Source organism: Armigeres subalbatus, chromosome 2, assembly GCF_024139115.2.
Source record: "Armigeres subalbatus isolate Guangzhou_Male chromosome 2, GZ_Asu_2, whole genome shotgun sequence".
In the NCBI taxonomy this organism is placed as follows: domain Eukaryota; kingdom Metazoa; phylum Arthropoda; class Insecta; order Diptera; family Culicidae; genus Armigeres; species Armigeres subalbatus.
Genome location: NC_085140.1, coordinates 422,830,231 through 422,851,329, shown reverse-complemented (window position 1 = coordinate 422,851,329; position 21,099 = coordinate 422,830,231). Strand labels below are relative to the sequence as shown.

The 21,099-nt window shown below is 38.5% G+C and overlaps 1 long non-coding RNA gene across 1 annotated transcript in view; it reads left to right on the top strand.

Annotated features, from left to right (window-relative positions):
- The first annotated feature begins 4,276 nt into the window (after positions 1-4,276).
- Positions 4,277-21,099, top strand: part of LOC134217786 (uncharacterized) — a 125,733-nt gene continuing 108,910 nt past the window's right edge. Inside the window, exon 1 of the long non-coding RNA XR_009981164.1 lies at positions 4,277-5,220. This is a non-coding gene — a long non-coding RNA (uncharacterized LOC134217786). The remainder of the gene's footprint in view (positions 5,221-21,099) is intronic.

Sequence of the window (21,099 nt, the reverse complement as noted above, 5' to 3'; positions counted from 1 at the left end):
TTTGAGTTGAAAATACTGTGATCAGTACTTGGCAGCGTGGTGGAAAATGGTAAATGGAGCAGACGAATAAATGAACCACGAACTCGGAGACGAGCCAGCCTCGGGCTGAAAGTCTCTTTAATAAAGACAAAAAAAAATTAACCACGAGTTAAACCAAGTATACAAAAATGCAGACATAGGCAGGTTGATAAAATAAGACAGATTACAGTGGGTTGGACATGTAGTGCGTATGCAGAAAGAGAGACCAGCAAAAGAACTTGAAGAGAACCTGGAACAGGACGTTGGCTCTGGGGTGTGCAATCGAGGAAGATGCGGAAGCAGCCGCTGATGCATTTTGGATATACTGTTAGGAATTCCTTCGAAATGTCTGGGGATTTGCTCAAAATTTTGTTAAAAGGTTCCTACTACACTTTCCAACACTGCTTCAGGAATTTTCTCGGAAAGTCCTTTAGAAAATTCTCTTAGGAATTCCATCAGAAAATAGCTCGTTCTTTAATAAATTTCCGAATGAATTCCTGCAGGAATATTTTATGTCTTACTAAAGGAATTTCCCAAAAAAAAATCTGAATGGATTATTCTTTCTAAAATAGAAAAATTCTGCAGACATTGTCATAGGATTTTACGAAGGAATTCCTAATGAAATTTATTGAGAAAAGCCTGTAAGAATTTAAAAAAATCATAGTTTCCTCCAAAAATTCTCTCAGAAACTCCACCAAGAGCTTTGTTGACATATTTAGGCGAATTTCAGGAAAATATTAGATTTTTTCTGAAACTTTGTTATTTTGAGATCAAAACGACTGAAGTGTATCTAAATCCTAAATTGGAAATAACTTTTGAAAAAAGTTATTACCTATTTTTTCTATGACTCCGAAATCTAATTCTTAACACTTAGGGGTCACGAAAAAGTGAAGCAGGATTTATTGTTAAAATTTGATTAATCAAAATCAAAGAGTAACAAAATAGTGGTAATTCAAATAACATTTTGAAATCAGGTATTTATTAGTATCGGCGGCAATTGACTATTTTGAATGTGCTGTTTGATGATCGGCAAACGCAGAATATTGCAATTTTAATCCACTGAAGTCGGTTTTTATACGGGCGATTCCTACCGTGTGAATCAAACCGCGTTAATCCAAAAATCCACGGTAAAATTGATTTTTTCATCCACGCCGGTTCACGCCGCCGCCGCCGCCGCCGATAAAAGTCAACGGCGCGCCGCCGTGACGCCGCCGCCGCCGGGGCAAAAGTGACCATCACGCCGCCGCCGCCGATGATATGACCGGCGCACAGGTCTACATTGCGAAAGCTGGGCTGTCAACGGCGTTTGGTGGTCATCCTATGGAGGAAGTCAGAGTAGACGCGACAAAGAAGTTTAGCAGTTTATTGATAATAATAATTATTCCTTCACGTGAGTGCGTCGGACCTAGCGTTTACTCTGGCAGACACCTACGAATCAGCAAAAACGAGCCGAAGAAAGTTTACCAGAACGCAATCATTGCAGCAGCGAAGAAGATTTCGAGCCCCTCTACTGGCATCAATAGACGTAAGCAAGAAGCTGCCGTCAAACGCCCCCAAGCTTTCGAGAGAAAACGCACGTTTAAGTTAGCAGAAACGAACTGCACCAGCTAAAAGCCCTGCAATGGTGGACATAAAAAGCTTTTAATTAATAACTAAAGAAATGCCAATAGATTACTAAGTTGAAAAGCAGGCACAGTTCCAGTTGGAATGTATTGCTATGGAAGAAGAAGCTTGCGATGCACTTACAAGATTGACTGAATCACCGAAACCGAGTGCTAAGCTGTTAGCAAGTTTTTAATAGAAAATATTATCATACATTGATATTGTAATACACTAGAGTCGGTTTTTACGCAGGGGATATGAGCCGCGTAGATGAAAACAACGTAAAAAACCGCGTAAATTCGAAAATATGTCTGGATGAACCACGGAAGTCCAGAAATTCGAGTGAAAAAAAATCGCATAAAAAACAATTCCTGTAAAAATAACCGCGTAAAAAACAACTTCAGTGTACATTGGGTATGAAGCGTTGACTCTTCCTTGATCGAGTGGTCCAAGAAAATTGAAAAACCATCGAGAAACGGCTAAGCTTAATAACGTTCAAAGTTCTATCATATTTTCGTGACGTTTTTCAGTTTTTTTTTGCAATCGTAAAGTGTACCCCAATATAGTAAAGACAGACGTAGTTCTACGTCAAAATGTCCCAATCACGCCCACAGGGTACTTACAAAACAATAATTTCCAACCTGGCAGGATCGCCAAATCTGGGGCCCAATTCCGCCGAATGAGCTATCCGTTGGTGTGATCTCTAGTGTGCTGTGAGCTGTCTGATCGAGCGTGCAACTCCGTTCGTTGCCTGACGAGGAAAGAGGTGAAGTCATAGCCTGCTATAGACGAATCCAAGTAAAAATAAGAAGACACACGACGGTGTTAACTTTGACAGATCCTACAGCGCTATGCTGCGTTCTGAACTGTATGATAGAAACATTCCAAATATGTACTTCAGAACTTTTTCCGTATCGTACATCAATCAGATTTTAATTACATTTTGTCTAGAATTTATTAAAAGCATTTTAAAATGATCTTCATTTGCTGCGCTGAAGGATCTGTCAAAGTCAACACCGTCGTGTGTATTCTTTTTTATTTTACATGGATTCGTGTATTCACTGGTAAATGTTGGTAACCAAACCGTTATATCGATGATATTTGCATATCTGTCTTCAATGCACACTGGAAGTGGATTACTATTATTATTATTTATTCAACTAAGGAAGTGGAAGGAAGTGGAAGTGGATTACCCATTCTATAATATATCTCACCCTCACACAGGTAAGTATTAACAAATTGTTTATTTGTTATTGACTATTTCATTTTTCTTTTCAGGGTCTACTCACTGGTATTCAAATCTTAACTGTCCAACACTTTTTCCTGCTGATCGTAATCAATTAATTTCGAATACAATTCCACCAACATTTTCATTTTGCTTATTCGATAATAATCTTTACATTGAACTACGATGGCGAAGTTTGTTTATTTTTGCTCATCTCGACACTACCTACACTATCTACCATCACCATTGTATCTCTTCTCTTCGCATATCTTGCACTACTACTACTAGGCGCAAGCTGTTGTGTTGTTGTGGCTGTTAATGCGTCGTCGTAACAGCAGCAGTTGTATACCTGGCCACGTCCTTACAATCATGGAAGGAAGGGAAGGAATGCAAGTTCAACATTTACTAGTGAAGAGAAGGAGGCTCATCCGAGTAGCACACATGTTGAAAATTAGTTGCCGCAACTTACACCTGTGTTCAGAATTATAGCAGCGGAAGCCGTTTTCATACAAAATGGTCAACTTTGACAGACTGTAACTTTGTAACCCCGATGACCGATTGAGCTGAAATTTTGGCAGTGAACTACAAATATATTGAAATTTACACATATTAAATATCATTTTTTTAATGACGCGTTTAAAAATTACGCACTAGGTCAATTTGTTCAAAATAATAGCTGGCCAGATTGAACTATGTGCTAGGATGTTATGGCCAAAATACTATTTTGTACATGAACCAGGTGGATTAATCAGGGTTTTTCAATAACTAATTATTTTGTTTATCAAATTCATCTAAAAGCGTAAAAATTTACGCATGTTGCATCGAGAAATATCCAAAACAAAAAAGTGGGGATCATGTGTATCCAGTTTCCTCTATGCGTTCGAGAGATTACTGATTACTTAGCCGTCGAAAAGGCACAATCCAAAAAAATCTAACAATATATTCATGCTTTATTGACTGAAAAGTGAAGGACATTGTTCTATCGGATTGAATAAATCTTAGCTATGTTTTATTCATGTGGCATTTGCATGCGTTTACAATGTTCTTTCTCATCTTCTTTAGCAATAGAAGCTCCTTCTAATTTATTCTTATCTCACGCATCCCTGACGTTCATTCTTATCTCACGCACTGACCCACCCTAACTCCCGCTTCTCCCCAGCATCAGCATCCGCATCCTGTCCTGACGCGGAACCAACAACCCCAGTATACCAACCCAAGTGCGCCAACTTTCACCTACCGCAACCTCCCATGATGATGGTAACGACTTTGACTATGGCGGTGTGACTACCAACCGGACTGCTGCTGCTGCTTCCATTGCCATGGCTGGTTGTCGTTCCGCGCGCCGGCTTCAAACTTTATTGGAATGCTGCGACCACCCGATGAAGGCATGGCAAAGGACTTCTATTCAGTGCTGCGCTGGAACTCGTCGGAAGCGGACGTTTTTACTTTTTGCGACATCGTGTGGGGTTTTATCCTCGAGCCCAGAACCGTTCATAAAACGTGCGAGGATGTGTGTTGACTGTTGTTGGGACGTCGCCGCCGTCGCGTGAATCCGTTTTGGTGTGAACAATCCCCGTAAGCCGAGTTGGACAATTGTTCATCCATAGCAGGGCAACGCCGCCAGGACGGTGGATAAGGCGAAGACGGCGAGCGCCAGAACCGTGGAAAAGTGTCATCTTTATGGAAAATCGCGCCGTCAGCGGTTTTAAGTGGCGCGCAAAATCATAATAAAAGGCGTGCGAATGTGCAGAGAACGCGGGTACGGGGATTGCCTTTTCTGATTTTTTCCTGGCCTTGATTTCGGACGAAACTGCAGCCATAAAAAAGACATTCAACGTGTGATCGCCGTTTCGATTGTCCACCCGAAAGAAGGAAAAACGGACAACAATGGGTGGTAGCACTGGGCGTGGGAAGGTTCAGTCATAATATCTCTTTGAGAGGGCGCATCAACAGTGGAATTAACAGTCAAGAAAAAAAAAACGATTTTTCGGCTGACATCCAGTTCAACAAAGGATTAGTACAATAGCTCGCAATGGTACAAAAAGTGAGGGATGAATGTGGAGGTTCCGATTGAGAAGTGTTATCCTAAGTGGTTGAGAGAAGCGGAAGAAGTTTTACTTTCACGCACTGATGGAAGAGCTCGGCACAAATCGCTCGAGAAGCTGTTAAATGGGTCGGGAAAATCGTTGCCGGAGAATAGTGCTGCGGGGAAGTGAGCTCTAGACGGTAATAGTAAACCCTCGGGGTGATTGATTTGAGTTTGTGTTTTGAGTTATGGACTAGAAGCTTACCGGTGATGGAATGGTGAAAGCGTGAAGTAAGATGGATATGGGAAGTGCACGTAATTGAGATCAGCATTCTACAACTTCCAAGAGGTAAGTTTTGATGGCGAATTCAGAATCTTGTTATAAATTATGGCGATGACAATTTCATGTGAAATTGTTTCGCAAGGATATTCGACATAAGAAGTTTTATTTTGTTTGTCTTAATTCATTGGCTTCAAAGCAAAACCATGGTTAGGGAGGTGGATTCGACTACCCGTATATAGTTAAGAAAATTAATTTGAGCTTTTTATTGGAATGTCTTCACTTGCCATAAGACGAGTTTGTACAATCCCATTTAATTCCACCACTTAATTGTACCTTGCCAGATACTTGTTTCGACCTCGACAGCAACGTCGTCTTCAGTGTCTCGTACTTGACTCGAATTAAATGGGATGGTACAAACTCGTCTTATGACAAGTACCCGTATATAATTTTTCGAATTGGAAACTTTCCCGACTTCTTTGGGCACAGAATATGAGACACATTAATCTAAAAACGGAAACCCTTGTTCGTTTTAAATGATTGAGTAAATAAACACAAAATTAAAAGCTGGGAAAAACCTTGTTTTTGGGGCATGCGATGCCAGAAAAAAAAATAAAAATATGGTTTTTACTAATTTAAATTTAGTAAAAATTAAGTCGGAGGTATTTAGTTTGCCTAGGGCCGAAAATCTCGTTAATAAAGACAAATAATAATAATAATTTAGTTAATATTATAAGATATTAATATATATAACTAGTACAACCAAACACAATCTCTCGCAAACTGCAAAATAGAATTTCAATAGGATATTTGGTCTGGAGACTCATAGTGAAAAGTCAGTCCATGTTGAGTTTCGGTCACTTACATAATATCCAATTTACTGATATTTCATCGAGTAAGCGTTTTAAAAATATTTTTACCGACTGCTCGCTCAGTCATACAGTTTCACAATTTTACAGACGTTGGACAAAGTCTAACCCGAAGGAACTGGGTATCAAATATGAATCTAAAATTGAGGACCGTCACAAAATCATGTTAGATTTTGGACGTTAATAGAGCCTTTATCTTTTTATGGATTTTAGATATTTATATATCAATGGACTTGGAAACTATCCAGCAATTTGTCAATTTCTTTGAAACTAACGATTATTTATGATAAACTATTGAAAGCTTCGGTATCGTACCCAGTGAAAATTTCAAAACCAACCAATCCTGTTCATGCATTCCCAACACAGACATCAGATCGATGTATGTAACGGGCTTTTTGGTCCACCGCTAGATTTTCTTTGTGTACAAAAGAAGCTGTGTCTGCCACGCGCATCGAATCGAACGGACTGCACCGGCCCGGACCGAAACGAAGCAATGCATGGCATCAAAGCTGACGGAGGCAAGGAAGCGAAAATAAGACGAGGACGAGTCATTGGCCGTAATTTTGTTTACCACATGCCAGAGATGATAGGTGGACATTACAGTAATTTGTGTGATAACGGTTTGTGACACCAAGTTTAGCGAGAAGGTTTGCAGAGAAAATTTTTCTTCATAGTCCAAACCAACCGTGAGTAGCAGAATCATGAGCGCGCGTCAGAGGAAAATGCTGCAATAATTAATGCGCATGAATGGCATCAGTAGCAGTCAAGTGAGATAGAACCGCTCTCCGCGGAATCTAGAAAAACTGGCTAGCGTGCGCGAAAAAGCAGCTTTACTGTGTTAAATGAAGTAAGCCTTTAAGTCCCGCTCGTTTAGTTTCCATTAGGCGTGCAAATACTATGGGCACCCATGACGAATAACGAAGGGGCGGCGTTATTTGGCTTACTATATAAGATACGCACGAAAGCCATTTTATTCCATCCGTGATTCCGCGGAGAGTGATTCCATCCTAGCTTCGGTTTTGTTGCTGTTTGTGGCGTATTATTGAAGATAAATTGGTTATTTCCAGGACCACTATTTTTGTAGAAGAGAAGGTTGAGTCGAGACAAACTTTCTTAAAAGTGCAAGTTTTCTACAAAGTGCAAAGTGCACTCATAATCGCTTGGCGTCGGTAGAAAGCTTCCGTCGGTTGCAGGGTCATGAACTAACGAGCGCGCGTATGCGGGAGACGCTGCAAATATTAATTCGTATGGATGGCAGTAAGGTGAAATTTTCTCTCGAGATTTTGTTTTGTTGTTGTTTGTTTTTGGGAAGACAAATCATTTAAAATAAATCGGTTATTTTCAAGACCATGGGTTGTTATATAGCAAATGACTGAGCTCGACGAACTGAGCAAATGTCTGTCTGTCCGTGTGTATGCATGTATGTGTGTGTGTATGTGCGCACAGTTGCCCTAAAAAACATTAGCCAATTTTCAACCCATTATCTCGTAACAAATTGCATTCGACAGAGCATAAACGTAGTTGATCACTGTTGAATTTCTTAACGATTGCGCATCGAAAAAAATCTAAATATTAAAACTAAATTTCATAACTAATATAGTGATTAAGTTATAATATGGGAAACATGTTTCTGATATTTGTCGTCGTGAGTTTGGTCTAACTTGAAACATACAACCAAACAGACGGTTATTCGATGAGAATCGACAGGAATATACAGGAATAGAGAATAACAGAATAACATAGAGAATAACAGTATCATCGCGTCGAAATGTAAGTTAAATATAAAAAACTCGATGTGAAATTGTAAGATTAGGTAGCCGTTCAATAAATATTAAAAATGTGCAACTAATTTGATGCCATTCAACCAATTTGAACTAGAATCAAAATACACGAAGATGAAGTAGAGGAATACAGCTGTCATTAAAGTATTTCAGTAATAAACTATAAAGGAAGATTGTTGTGCGGTAAGACGCGCGGCTACAAAGCAAGACCATGCTGAGGGTGGCTGGGTTCGATTCCCGGGGCCGGTCTAGGCAATTTTCGGATTGGAAATAGTCTCGACTTCCCTGGGCATAAAAGTATCATCGTGTTAGCCTCATGATATACGAATGCAAAAATGGTAACTTGGCTTAGAAACCTCGCAGTTAATAACTGTGCTTAATGAACACTAAGCTGCGAGGTGGCTCTGTCCCAGTGTGGGGATTTTAAGTATTTCCTCCAGGATATTCTTCGGAAATTCTTTTAGAAAAGCCATATGGAATTTCTTCTGAAATTCGTGCAGGAACTATTCCGGAAATTTTGTTGGAAGAAATTTTCCGAGTATATATTAAAGAATAAGACAGGAAATACTAAAGGAATTTTCGGAAGAGTTTCTAAAGGAAATTCAAAGAAAATTCAGATTAAATTTACGGAAGAACTCAAAGTAATTTCCGAATGATACTAAAAGAACTTATGAAAGAATTTCAAAAGTGATTCCCGAATTTTTTTTAAAGAAATATCCGAAGTTCTCAAGGAATTTCCAATTAAATATCCGGAGGATTGTTCGAAGGAATTAAAGAAAATCGAAAAAATTTCTGGATGAAGATCTGAAGAAATTTCGTATAAACTACAATAATTTCTTCCTAGAGTTTCTTAGTGAAAGAATTTTTTTTAAAGATATTAAAAAATTCCTGAAATAATTGCTGAAGCAATTTCTAAAATAAAATAGTAGGACTTCCTAAGCCAATTTCCGCAGCCATTCTTTAAGCCATTTTTAAAAGAAATCAGAAAGAAATTTCTGAAGGAATTCTTCTAAGGAAATTCAGGCAGATTTTCCTGAAGCAATTTCCTTGGGTATTTCCGCAGAATTTTTCGTAGGAATCCGACCAAATTTCTAAATTGTACAATAATTTGGTAAGGAATTTCCGAAGAAATCTCATGAGGAATAGACGCAGGGGGGTCACCTAGCGTAGTTGGCTACACGTTCGCCTCATAAGCGAATGGTCATGGGTTCGATTCCCAGCCCCTCCACCAAACCGACACGGCTGCCTGATGACGACTGACGAAACTGTTCTTCTCGGAGGCATTCCTGCAACGTTCTTCGATTAATGGCAACCGAACAAAGCAACGATCACTGGATTCATCACATGGACAAATGAACACAATGGACTCACGACGTTATGGACTGGCAACGACAACGAATTATGGACATCTAAAAATAGATTCTGTGTAGACTCTGTACATGGAAGAAAAAAAGTACCTAGCGTTGAGTTTTTTAAACTTATTCTTGAGTTATTTTTTCTCTTCTCTTTCTGGAACACCATAAAGAATTTCTGAAAGTATTGCTAAAGGAATTTCTGAATGAAATCGAGGAGGGGTTTCTAAAGGAATTGTTTGGCAAATTTTTAAAAGAAGTTTCAAAAGAATTCCATAAGACATTTTTGAAGGTATTTCTTGATTGACTTGCGTAGGATTTTTGAAGAAATTCCTTGTGGAGAGAGAAAAAAATCACGATGGAATCTTTAAGGAATTTTCGAATTTATGCCTGAAAGAATTTCTGGGTGACTTACCGAAACAATTCCTGCGGGATGATTTTTCGAACGAGCCTAAATTATGAAATATCACCTGAATAATTATTGAAGAAATTTCCGAAGCAGCTCCTGAAGTAAATTTCTAAGGCATCCTCAAGAATATCCACAGAAATATGATGATGGATCAACAGGAATCGCGATATTTTTGTTTTATTTTGGCAATTTTTATTTCCATATTGACAACATAGTTTTGTTTTACTGCTGTCTTAATTGTTTAGACTTCCCGGAGGGATTTCTGGCAGATTACCATAGGGATTTGTTTGGAAATTCCATTGGAAATTCTTTCGAAGATTCTTTTAATAATTCATTAGGAAATTTCTTCAACAATTCCGATAGAAATTCTTGTTTCAAAAACAAAATTCTTCCTGAAATATTTCTTCTAAAATTGCTCCAGTAAATCATTCAGACATTCTTTCGGGAAATCTTCCAGGGATAATTAATTAAATTTTCCCTGTAGTTCATTTGAATATTCCTTCAGGGATTCTTTTGTAAAAGTTGTAAACCCTTGTAGGGGTATGTGGCAGGACCATCATCATCATCATCATCCTAAGAAATCCGGAAAATTATGGAAGAATGAAAAAGGAAATTTCAAAAGAATTCTTGTAGGAGTTTCTAGAAGAAATTTCTTAGGATTTCCTGAAAAAAAATCTTAAGAAATTTATAAAGAATTCTCGAAGAAATTCCCAATGAAATTTATGAAGGATTCCTAAAAGAAAGTCTAAAGGATTTTCTGAAGAGCTTCCCGAAAGAAAGCGCAACAAAATTTCGAAAAAAATCGAAAGGAATCTCCGAATGTCTAAAGGAATTTCTGTAAATATTGCTAAATAAAGGAAATAGCCGAAAGAATACCTGAAGAATTGTCGAAAGAATTCCTGGAGGAAGATCTGAATAAATTCCTGAGGGAAATTTTAATGGAACTTCCAGATTTTCTGCTTAGAGTTTCCAAAGCTATTTCTTGGGAAAGAATTTCCTAAAAGAAGGATTTTCCGAAATTTTCTTATAATTGCTTCTTTGAATTTTCGAATATTATGAGGAATATCAAAAGAAATTACTGAATTATCTCTGAAGCAATTTCCGGAGGATTTTCAGAAGAAATCTCAAAAAATTCTGAAAGAATTCTTGGAGAAATTTTTGCAGAAATTTAAGAATGTCGGAAATTCCTACAGAATTTCATGTCAATTCCATCTGGAAATTCCTTTGATAATTCTTCTAGAAAATCCTTTGGAAATTCCCCTAAAAATTCCTTTGGAAATTTCTTCGGAAATACATGTGGAAATTTTTTTTGAGAATTCCTTCAGGAATACCTACGGAAATTGTTTTAGACATACATTCGGAATTTGTTTTTAAAGGAATTCAGAAATTCCCTCGAAAAAGCTTGTGGAGATCTCCGTTAGAATTTTTAAAAGAATTTCTTCCGAAATTCTTCAAGAGATTCATTCGGTAAATCATTCGGTAATCCTTTTAGAAATTTGTAATTTACATTGGAAATTTGTTTGGAATTCCTACGGAAAACCCATCGGAAATTCCTTAAAGAATACCTACGGAAATTGTTTCAGGAAAGCCTTCCAAAATTTCTTTAGAAGAATTCTTTATATGAATTTCTTCATGATTTCCTTTCGAAATTGCTTTAAGAATTCCAGACGAAATTGAATAAGGAACTCATTTCAATTTTTAAATGAATTACATCAGCAATTATTGCAGTTTTTTTAAACAAACTCTTCCAGTAATTTCCGTAAATCTAGGAAGAAATTCTTGGAATTCCTTTGAAATTCCTCTTAGGAATATCTTCATAATTTTACCCAGGAATTCTTGTGAAATATCCTTCAGGAATTCCTTCGGACATTCCGCCAGTCGTAGCGTCCAAAAAAGCGTTGTTCAATGTAATCCAGTTGACGATGCCGCAGCTTTCTGAGTCCTACTTCACAATTATTGTTTAGTTTCAGCTGCTTCCAAAAACAATTCAAGTTCTTAATGGCTTTCTCGAATTTGTCCTGTGGCTAACTTCTTGCCGTTATTTTCCAACAAAGCTACATCTCCCTAACATGGTAGTGACACTGTTATCTCCATCTCATTGAACATAGGTACATATATAGGCTGACCAGATCATGCCGGTGAAAAAACGGGACAAACGCACTTGCAAAACGGGACATGTCAAAAAACCTTGTGACAAAATTCAAGAGCTGTGGAAATTTCAAAATGTGTAAGCCTTATTTAACTCCTCAAAGGGGCGCGGAAAAACCCCAAAGGAACAAAAAAATACGCAATTATCAAAATATAAAAAAAAAGTGGAATTTTTAAATTTTATTTTTAGCTCACTCGTCAACATGCATTAAGGAAAAAAGTCGCAGCAAGCATTTGTGCGTGAACGGTCGCAGTTTGTTTCTGCTGCCATATTTTTTAAAGTTTTTCGGCCGATTATCAACCATTCAGCAAACCACACAAACCGAATTGATGGACATGTGACAAGGAAGGATTAGAAGCTAGAAATTCAACGTGCTATCTGGACGCAAATCCAGACGCCGTTGCAAGTCGCCTGGAGGAAGCAGTGCCCATGAAGATGATCTGCAAGCTGACGGCCATCGTTTTGTATCGAGACTTCCCTATCGTGTTCGAAGACATATTCGGATTTGCGCGTGGTATCGAAGACGGGATGTCGGTTCGGAGGATGTTTCTCGATTCAAATGGCTGAGTGACACCATTTTGCAGTTACTTCGAAGCTGCTAATAACGAAAGGACAAATTACATTGGTGAGCCAGTTCCAGTTATTCTATTTTAGCGTAAAACACAACTCCAATGTGGAAGCATTATGTATTACATAATGGAAATAAATAATGATTACATTTAAAGTTTAACGTTCGATTGCGCAGCGTTTCGGAGCGACGCATTATTATTTGCAAAACTTGCAATGAATCACTTAGTTAGACAATAAATAAGATTTCATCAACCACTTCCTTCTTTAAGAATGTTCCGTTCCCAAAAATACATTTAACTGGTCATATTGCCTCAATGTAGGAAGAAAGGCATATCCTTCAACTAGAATAATATGCTTCATATCCAGTAGCAGATGTCACTTCTGGAGCATATAATCTGTGATTGTTATTTGGGACATAATCCGCTAGAGATAATTGAAACCAAATTATTCATGACTTCTTAAATGCTTTATTACGCGTTCTTTATAAAATTTCAATTTGAAAACTCACAATGCATGTTCGACTATCAAATAACACATCTATTGCGTAAATTACATTGAAAAGTTATATGACATTAAGATATTGCCATAAGAGGGGGCGGCGAATTACACCATCTTACTCTATTATGTTTATTATGCTTCATAACTTAAATCATAAATACGCACAGGGCATCGTCTGCTACTATTGCCGCGGATATTGTGGGAGTCCCAGATATCCGGTTCACGCTTTAGTAAGCAACGGTGGCTCTTATCGACCTTCTATTCCCTGAGTAGTTAGTGCGAATAAGGGCGTCCTTGTGATGTTTTGCTGTACCTGTTATGAACAACTAGTAGATCCCATTACCTACACTTCCAGAGGTTCCTTACTTCATAAAAGTGATTCCTTTTTATAGTACTAGTCTTCATAGGGCACCATTACGAAACATGCGATATGATCAAATTATTCGTAGTACTACTTGATCAACACCCCCAGCTGGGTGAGGGATAGAGGATGACTCTCTCTCTCTCTCTCTCTCTCTCTCTCTCTCTCACACACACACACACACACACACACACACACACACACACACACACACACACACACACACACACACACACACACACACACACACACACACACATCACGATGAAGATACGTGGAATGTGGTAAGCAGAGTCGTGAGGCAAATATTGTCAGAGCTGCAGCGTAGATGGAGAAGGGACCAGCAAACAAGCGTCGGCTCGGAGGAAAATCCAGCATAGTGAGCAGTGTTGGCCTCGGGTCGTCGGGGCGCCGGTGAACCGGAAGTTTTCTGCCAACCGGAATCGTCGGACCGACTTCGGCACTCGTTCAGTCAACCTGCTGAAGAAAGAAGAAGGAAGTGCTTCGGGTATGTAGGGCACCGCCAGTGCGGACGTTATCCACCACCGGAACTGTCGGACCACCTCTGCAACCCGAAGACGAAGTCGGTGCAATGCGCGAAAGCGTCCCCTGCGATAGCCGCCGGTAGTCGGGGCACCATCAGTGCGGAAGTTTCCTTCTCCGGAACTGGTGGACCACCCTCGACGCCGGGGGAGTCAGGAGGATTCGAGTGAGGAAGTTTGCGGCACGACCGCCGAGGGATCGAGACGACGTAGCAGTAGATCTCAGCAAGCCAGTCGGCGAACTAGCCTAAGCTAGGGGCCGGAATTTTAGAAGAAGTGCATGAGCTCAGCCCCCGAAGTAGTCGCAGCATCCAGTGGTCCTGGGGATCGAGGCAAGGAGGATAAAGGGACCCGGTTTATCCGGGAGGCACATTTTTAGCAGGTCGGGAGGAGCCCATCCCTGTTCGCCTTCGAGCATAGTGTGGATGCTCGAGGTGTCTGTCGCGCAGATTTTTGATGGCCTTTAACCCTTGTAAAAAAAAAAGAAAAAAAAAACACACACACACCCACACAAACACACACACACACACAAACACACACACACACACAAACACACACACACACACACACACACACACACACACACTCGTCAATATGCATTAAGGATTTTATCACTGATAAATATTAAAATCTTTTCCACTTCTGAACAATTGAAAATAACAAAAAATAGTCAAAGTACCCTGCCTTTAGCCGGTCTGAGCATTAGAAAGATAAGAAAAAATCATTTTAAGAAAATTAAATGTCAAAAGAGAAATGCGAAAAGAGCAGTAGGGTAGGATTAATAATTTTTACTTTTTACTTACTTATGGATCCTGTACACCGCCGGTGGTGCAAAGGGCCGACTTGAAAGATCTCCATCCTGAGGATTAATAATTCCTCGTGCTAAAACCCTTTTTCATGAATATAATTGATGGAAAATCTGCGGATAAGAATAACAAGAATCTCAACAATGAAAGAAAATTATTAGAAAATTTAAATGCCTTCAGAATAAGCAAAAAAAGTCATTGAAATGGAGCTGTATGTAAAAAACTCACGTTGTCACCTGTTGTCATTAACTGTTAAAAACCTTAAGAAAAGTTGATCCATGCAAAATACATAACGGCATAGATAAATAGCATCAAAACCAACACCAATAATATTGCCGATTTCACCAATTTGAAGAGTTATGTGTAGATTGTGATTTGCCCGCTTCTTTTTCTCATACTCACTCTCATTTCGGGTTGATCGATTTTTGTTACTGAAATTTACCCAATTATAACCCATTACTCGTTAGTCACACGTAAGCGTCCCTAGTAGCACACATGTTCTAGGTCGCTTGCCGTAACTGATATTCGACCGAATTTGGTCACCATCAAGTTGCTGTAACCAGATTCGATAGAAATGTGCTACTTGGGGTATACACTAAATCGATTCCCGCCATGATTTGACGTCTATTTGTTTTCAGATTGAGCACTCACACACAAATATTATTCACGGAAAATCAAACTTTTATGAGTGTATTGAGTGTGAGAAAAAGATGACTGTGAGAAAAAAAATCTCGCAAAACTCTTATAAAGTGCAAAAAGCGCAATATAACTTCCCACCCTTTTTTATGGGTTTTCTATGTATTTGATTTTAGATTCCTGCCTAAAATATTGAATTTGTTTGAATAATATGGATCTCTTTGAAAAAATCAATGAAAAAACGGGACAAATTGAGGATTTTTTAGATTACGACGGGACAGCACAATAAGGTCTAAAAAACGGGACTGTTCCGTTAAATACGGTACGTATGGTCAGCCCAAAACATATATTAATCTCATCGCCAAACAAAGAAATACAGCACCAATTTCGTCGCTTCTTTTTGTCAACACGCGTGCTCACTGCTGAAAAAAATCACAAAAATAATAAACAAACCAAATTTCTTTCCATTGTTTTGTTTTTGATGGGATGAACATCGGAGCCATGCGATGAATTTCAGGAACAGTTCCCCTACATCAGTTCCACCACTGGCCTTTTTTACTGACAAGAGATTTTTACGAACTAAGGTACCCCGGGGCAAGTGAAAATACGGGGTAAGTGGGTACTATGGCTGCCAATTAATCGGTGAACGTTTTTAATGGTAACAATGTTCTAGAAAGATGAAGCAGAATTATCAACGAATTCGGATGACACAAAAAAAATTGGAATCAAAACCATTTGCGGCACCATACTAATCGTATTGTTTAATCATGACTTTAAACTACCGGCAAAATATATCTCTTTTATTTTAATTCAATGGATTTTCAACAAAATAGACGTTCCTTAATTCGTCATTGATGTAGAAAGTGAATATTTTGAACAATTAAATAATTGTGTGACATCAGAAACGATTGAAGAGTTTTAATTAAAGCCAAATTCTGCAATTTTCACTTTCCCTTGAGTTTTAACATACATGGGGCAAGTGGGGCATATTTGAACAACATTTTCGATAGGGCCATTTTACCTGTTTTTAGATTGTTGTCTTGTGAAAAATAACTTCGAGACTCATATAGCATGTGGATCTGAATCAAATGCAGTTGATATCGTTGGTTTAGTTGTTAAGAAGTAGTGTACAGTTGGTTTACCAAATGTGTATTTTACTTTCTGAAAATTATCTCCCTCATGGAAAAGAGCAATGGTTATATCTATGCAAAATTTTCCGTTTACAGTGCAAACAATCTACTTATTCTACAATAGGTCAACAGGTTTTGTCTTGTGTTTTGTTATTTTTAAACTTCGCATCAGATTAACAGATTTTAAGATAAATAAAGTGCTTAAGACATAAATTGGTTATTTTGTTCTATTACAAATTTACAACACCGCCTGAATAAAAACGTTCCTTTTGAGGTTCTAATTTATGTAATAATTTGTGTTAAACAGAGAAATATTTATTCGAAAAGTGAACAAAGATTTGCTTATCTCTTCCATCTTACATATTTGGTAAGAAAGTAAGCTAATGTAAAGCCAGACAACAGACAATTAAACGGTAAACCGGCTGTTGCCTTGATTTTATATCTGCTGACATTGTAATCCCTTTCTTTTGCCAAAAACAAAAGTCTGACAAGCAATAAACCTCCATCCATGATCTGGAATACTACGACTCAGAAATTACATGGGCATTATATCTACATTTTTCAAATTAGTTTCGTTCGACAGTATAGAGCAGAATAGGTCCCACTTGCCCCATTTGAAGGGGTAAGTGGGTCCAACAGGTAAATTTATTTAAGTCACTACCAATATTTTTATAACTGAATAAATTGCTTACAACACGTCTACACTTCAACAACGGAAGCATATAATGATGTATCCGTGGTTAATGTCCAGAAATACCTTGTTTTCTAAGTATGCTTTGGCGATTTTGCTGAACTAGCGTTTTTTTAGGTCCCACATGCCCCGGGGTACCATATGGGATATAGAGCACAGAGCACAATGGTGCAATGCTTGCCCTTTTTTTAGCGACCTTTATCTACATTCGATGGGTCATTTTCTTTCAAAGTAGCAAACATGGTCTTGTCCTTGTCGCTAACAATGTGGTCACTGCACACGGAATGCATTTTTAAAGTGATCCGCGTAGGTTTTATTTCTGCAACAATTGCTTAGGCCATGAAACTTATACAATCTTTCTTTTTCTACGACAATGCTTTTTCACGTGTCAACGACGTCAATACTCCAATACTTGGGGCACTTGCCGACAAACTTCTGGAATTTTCATTTTGAATCATCAAGTTCTTGTTGGAATGTAGAGCCATTAAATAAGTAGTTTTAATCTTATTATGGCATTCATGGAACTTTTTTTTCTTCATCCGAGGCAAAGAATTTATATTTTTGTAATGTATAATTGGTTGGGCTACAGCTAAAGTAGTCCCGTATTTCTCAGTTTCCGTACAAGTCCGTCAGCAGACACCGCAACTTTTATGAGACAAAAGTTAAACGAACGATGGTATAATAATTCAACTGTAACGATTTTCATGGGCATTCACGTAACAGTTTACTAACATTACCAGCTGATGCCTTCTTAAAATTGCGTAGATAACATTCACATTTTTAGGGATGTTAGCCATGGATCAGAGAATTACATTTGCAATTAGGAAATAGTAGGAGAAGAATACAGCGAAGGTGAGATTGCTGAAGAGCCGCACGAGGGCGAATGGTTTCCGGAAATAAAAACGCCAGCAGGAAGTTCGAGAGGAGCAATTATACCGCGCTAATAACACATGAGAGTTTTGTAAAGAAATAAACCATTGACGAAAGGGCTACGTGCCACAGCCTGACATGTGTACGCACCCAAACGGAAATCGTCACACACACGCGTGTATACACGACGTGATGCAAAGATATGGGGATTTACCTGGAAGGACACGCGCAGGTCATAAGTTTCCCAACCCCGTGAGTTTGTATCGCGCGGTGGTGACGAAGTCGAGGTGGTTGATGAGTTTGTGTACTTAGGCTCACATGTGACCGTTGACAGTGATACTAACAGAGATATTCCGACACACGTTGTAGCAGTCAATCAGCCAATCGTACGCACTTTGATCCGCAAAGACACTTCGATCGATTGACCCACTGCAAAACGTTCATCAGATCGATAATGTTCTACAAACACGAAATCTTAACCATGCTCGTATATAGGGGTCTAATGGGCCACTTGGAGTCTTGGAAAGAAAAGCTCTGCGAATCATAATGGGGCAATATAGAAGACTGTACGTGGAGGAGGACATGACATGCAGCAGCTGTCATCCATCGTTTACACCGAGAATTTCGGAAAGCTACGATGAACTAGGTACGTAATAAGAATGTCCAGAATTTCAGACAATAACCCAGTGAAAATGTTTCTCAATAGTGATTCACAGGCTAAAGATGGAGGCGCGTGGTTCATCGTAGGTTAGTGTCGCAGAGTACACACTAAGTGGGAAATTGCAATTTCTCACACCTTCGATAATCGAGACTGCCATTTCAGTACTTTTCCAAATAACCTACTTAATTACAGGTTCGGAAAAGAAAATTATTTTAAGCTTTCAGTGAAATGTCTTTACTTGTCATAAGACGAGTTTGTACAGTACCATTTGATTCCACCACTTTATTGCACCTATGACAGTTACTTATTTCGACCTCAACAGTAAGGCCCAGTTTCGATCTGTCGAGTCAAATACGAGACACTGAAGCTTTTAGCTAGTTAGTGATAGGCCATAACACAATAAAAATAACAAAAACGACGTCTTTGAAATTTCATTGGGGAAGCAAGGTAGTGAAGGAATTTAAAGCAACAAGAATTTGTATTTCTTTTGAATTTTTATTCAATCATACCTATCATTGAAACTAGATCCTAATCAAATGTACTCAATATTCAATTTATTCATATTCGTGGGCCTGAAAACCAATTATTGGTGCGGCGAAATGAATATTCGTTGAACCTATTAATTATTCCAAAAGTGTGAATTTCGTTTATCCCTATTGACATAATGCCCGTCACTGACAGTTCCCGCGCAATGTTTTCCACACCGAAATATTCCCCATTAATATTCAACAATTAATTCCGACAGCGTTTCGGCTAGTATCTATAAATTACTTCTGTCGAGTTTCCGCGTGAAATAAGCTGAGTAATAACCAGACACCGAAAGGATGTTTACCAACCATTCCGCTAAAGTATGCCATGTCATCAGACTTGTTTGGCGAAATTAGCCTCTCTTCCTTCCATTAATACTAAACTGATGGAGACCTTTGTTGCCGAAAGGAACAACGGCAATGGTCTATGTACAACCACAACTCGTCGGGTGGCGCTCGAACCGGACCACCACCCGTGGTCGTCCGAGCCAATCCTGGGGAAAGGGTTGGAATTAATGCGCTGAGATGATTCTCTACCACCACCGGTCTCGGTACCTCGGTAAGGACACAAGGCGTAAGTCCAAATTTTATCCATCCCCGCTAAAATCAGTGAATGAGAAATGAACGAAAAGGTCAAAGCTATGGGTAGCAGAAGAATAATTTCGCTTCAGAATGCTGCTTCCCAGGGCAACACTTTGGGATGGCACATCACAAAGGATGTATTAGCAGGGTCGGTTGTACATCATATATTAGGAATATTTAGTTTTGTTTCTACGAACACTTATTTTTATAAAACACTGAGTAGAATATCTCCGGTTGTGGGCCAACCATAATAATTTTTAACACTTGAAAGATACGACAAATCTGAGCAATGTCAAACTTGTAGTTTGACAGTATAAATAAAGAAAATAAAATAAAATAATAATAAATAGGAAAAATAAGCAAATAGAATGGGTAGAAACAGAAAGAAGAAGTAGCAAACCCGAGCAAAGCCGGGCACATAGAGCTAGTAGAATAATATTTTCTCATAATAATAAGAGTGCATAACTAATTAACGATTTGCCATTACTGTCTTCACGCTATTAGTCAATTTTACGCATATTCACGTTTTCATTAGATACAAAAATCCTAATTAATTCACCTTATAGTCTTTCTCGTCTTGAGCAGTGTTGGTAAAAACTCAAATTTCTCAAATCTCATCCGCGATTCAAATCAAGTGCGAGGTAAACCTCATTCCGCTACCAATGATAATGGTCTGTGACTTGTAACCTTTGCTGCTGCTAGAGGGATGGCAATAAACAGTACCTATTTCGCACGTAAGAATATCCGCAAACACACCTGGCAACATCCGAGTGGAGACACTTGCTCACAGATAGACCCAGGGATTGAATCCTAAAGAGAAAGAGCAAGTCTCTCACTTATCATCTCTGTACACTGCCAAAAATATGTATATAAGATATATGTGTCGCCGTTATAAATTTTGGCAATAGCTCCACCCTAATATAATTGATAAAGAACCACACATCTTTATATATAAAAATGAAATGGTCTGTGTTCGTATCCGCATAACTCAAAAACGGCTGGATGGATTTTCTTCATTTCTCCAGCAAATATGTTCGTAATCCTTTCCGACGGGTTTATATAATATTTCTTCATGCTAAAATCAAGGGTAAAGTTGACTAAACAATGAAAAACTAAAATTAAGTATCGTATGGAAATTTTGCATGGGCACTTCACAGCACGCATTTTCGCCTACTATGCAGGACAACGTCTGCCGGGTCGACTAGTAAATTATATAATTGCTTATTCGAGACCACACATAAAGTTTATTTGGGTATATATATTCTATTAGTAGTTCGCGTGGAGAATGGTTATGTGTGCTCTGATATACATCATAAGTTAAATCTATGGATATTTGCCAATTAATATGTGTGGATTTTTAGTAGTGTAGGGGAAGTGGGGGTAGCACGCCCATAGGGGTTAAAACGCGCCACCCCTGAATAAGGTTAAATATCCCCATTTTGATTATTTTCAATAGTCTATACGATAAAGCAATGAAAAATATTGCCATTGGATACATATATTTCATGATTTTT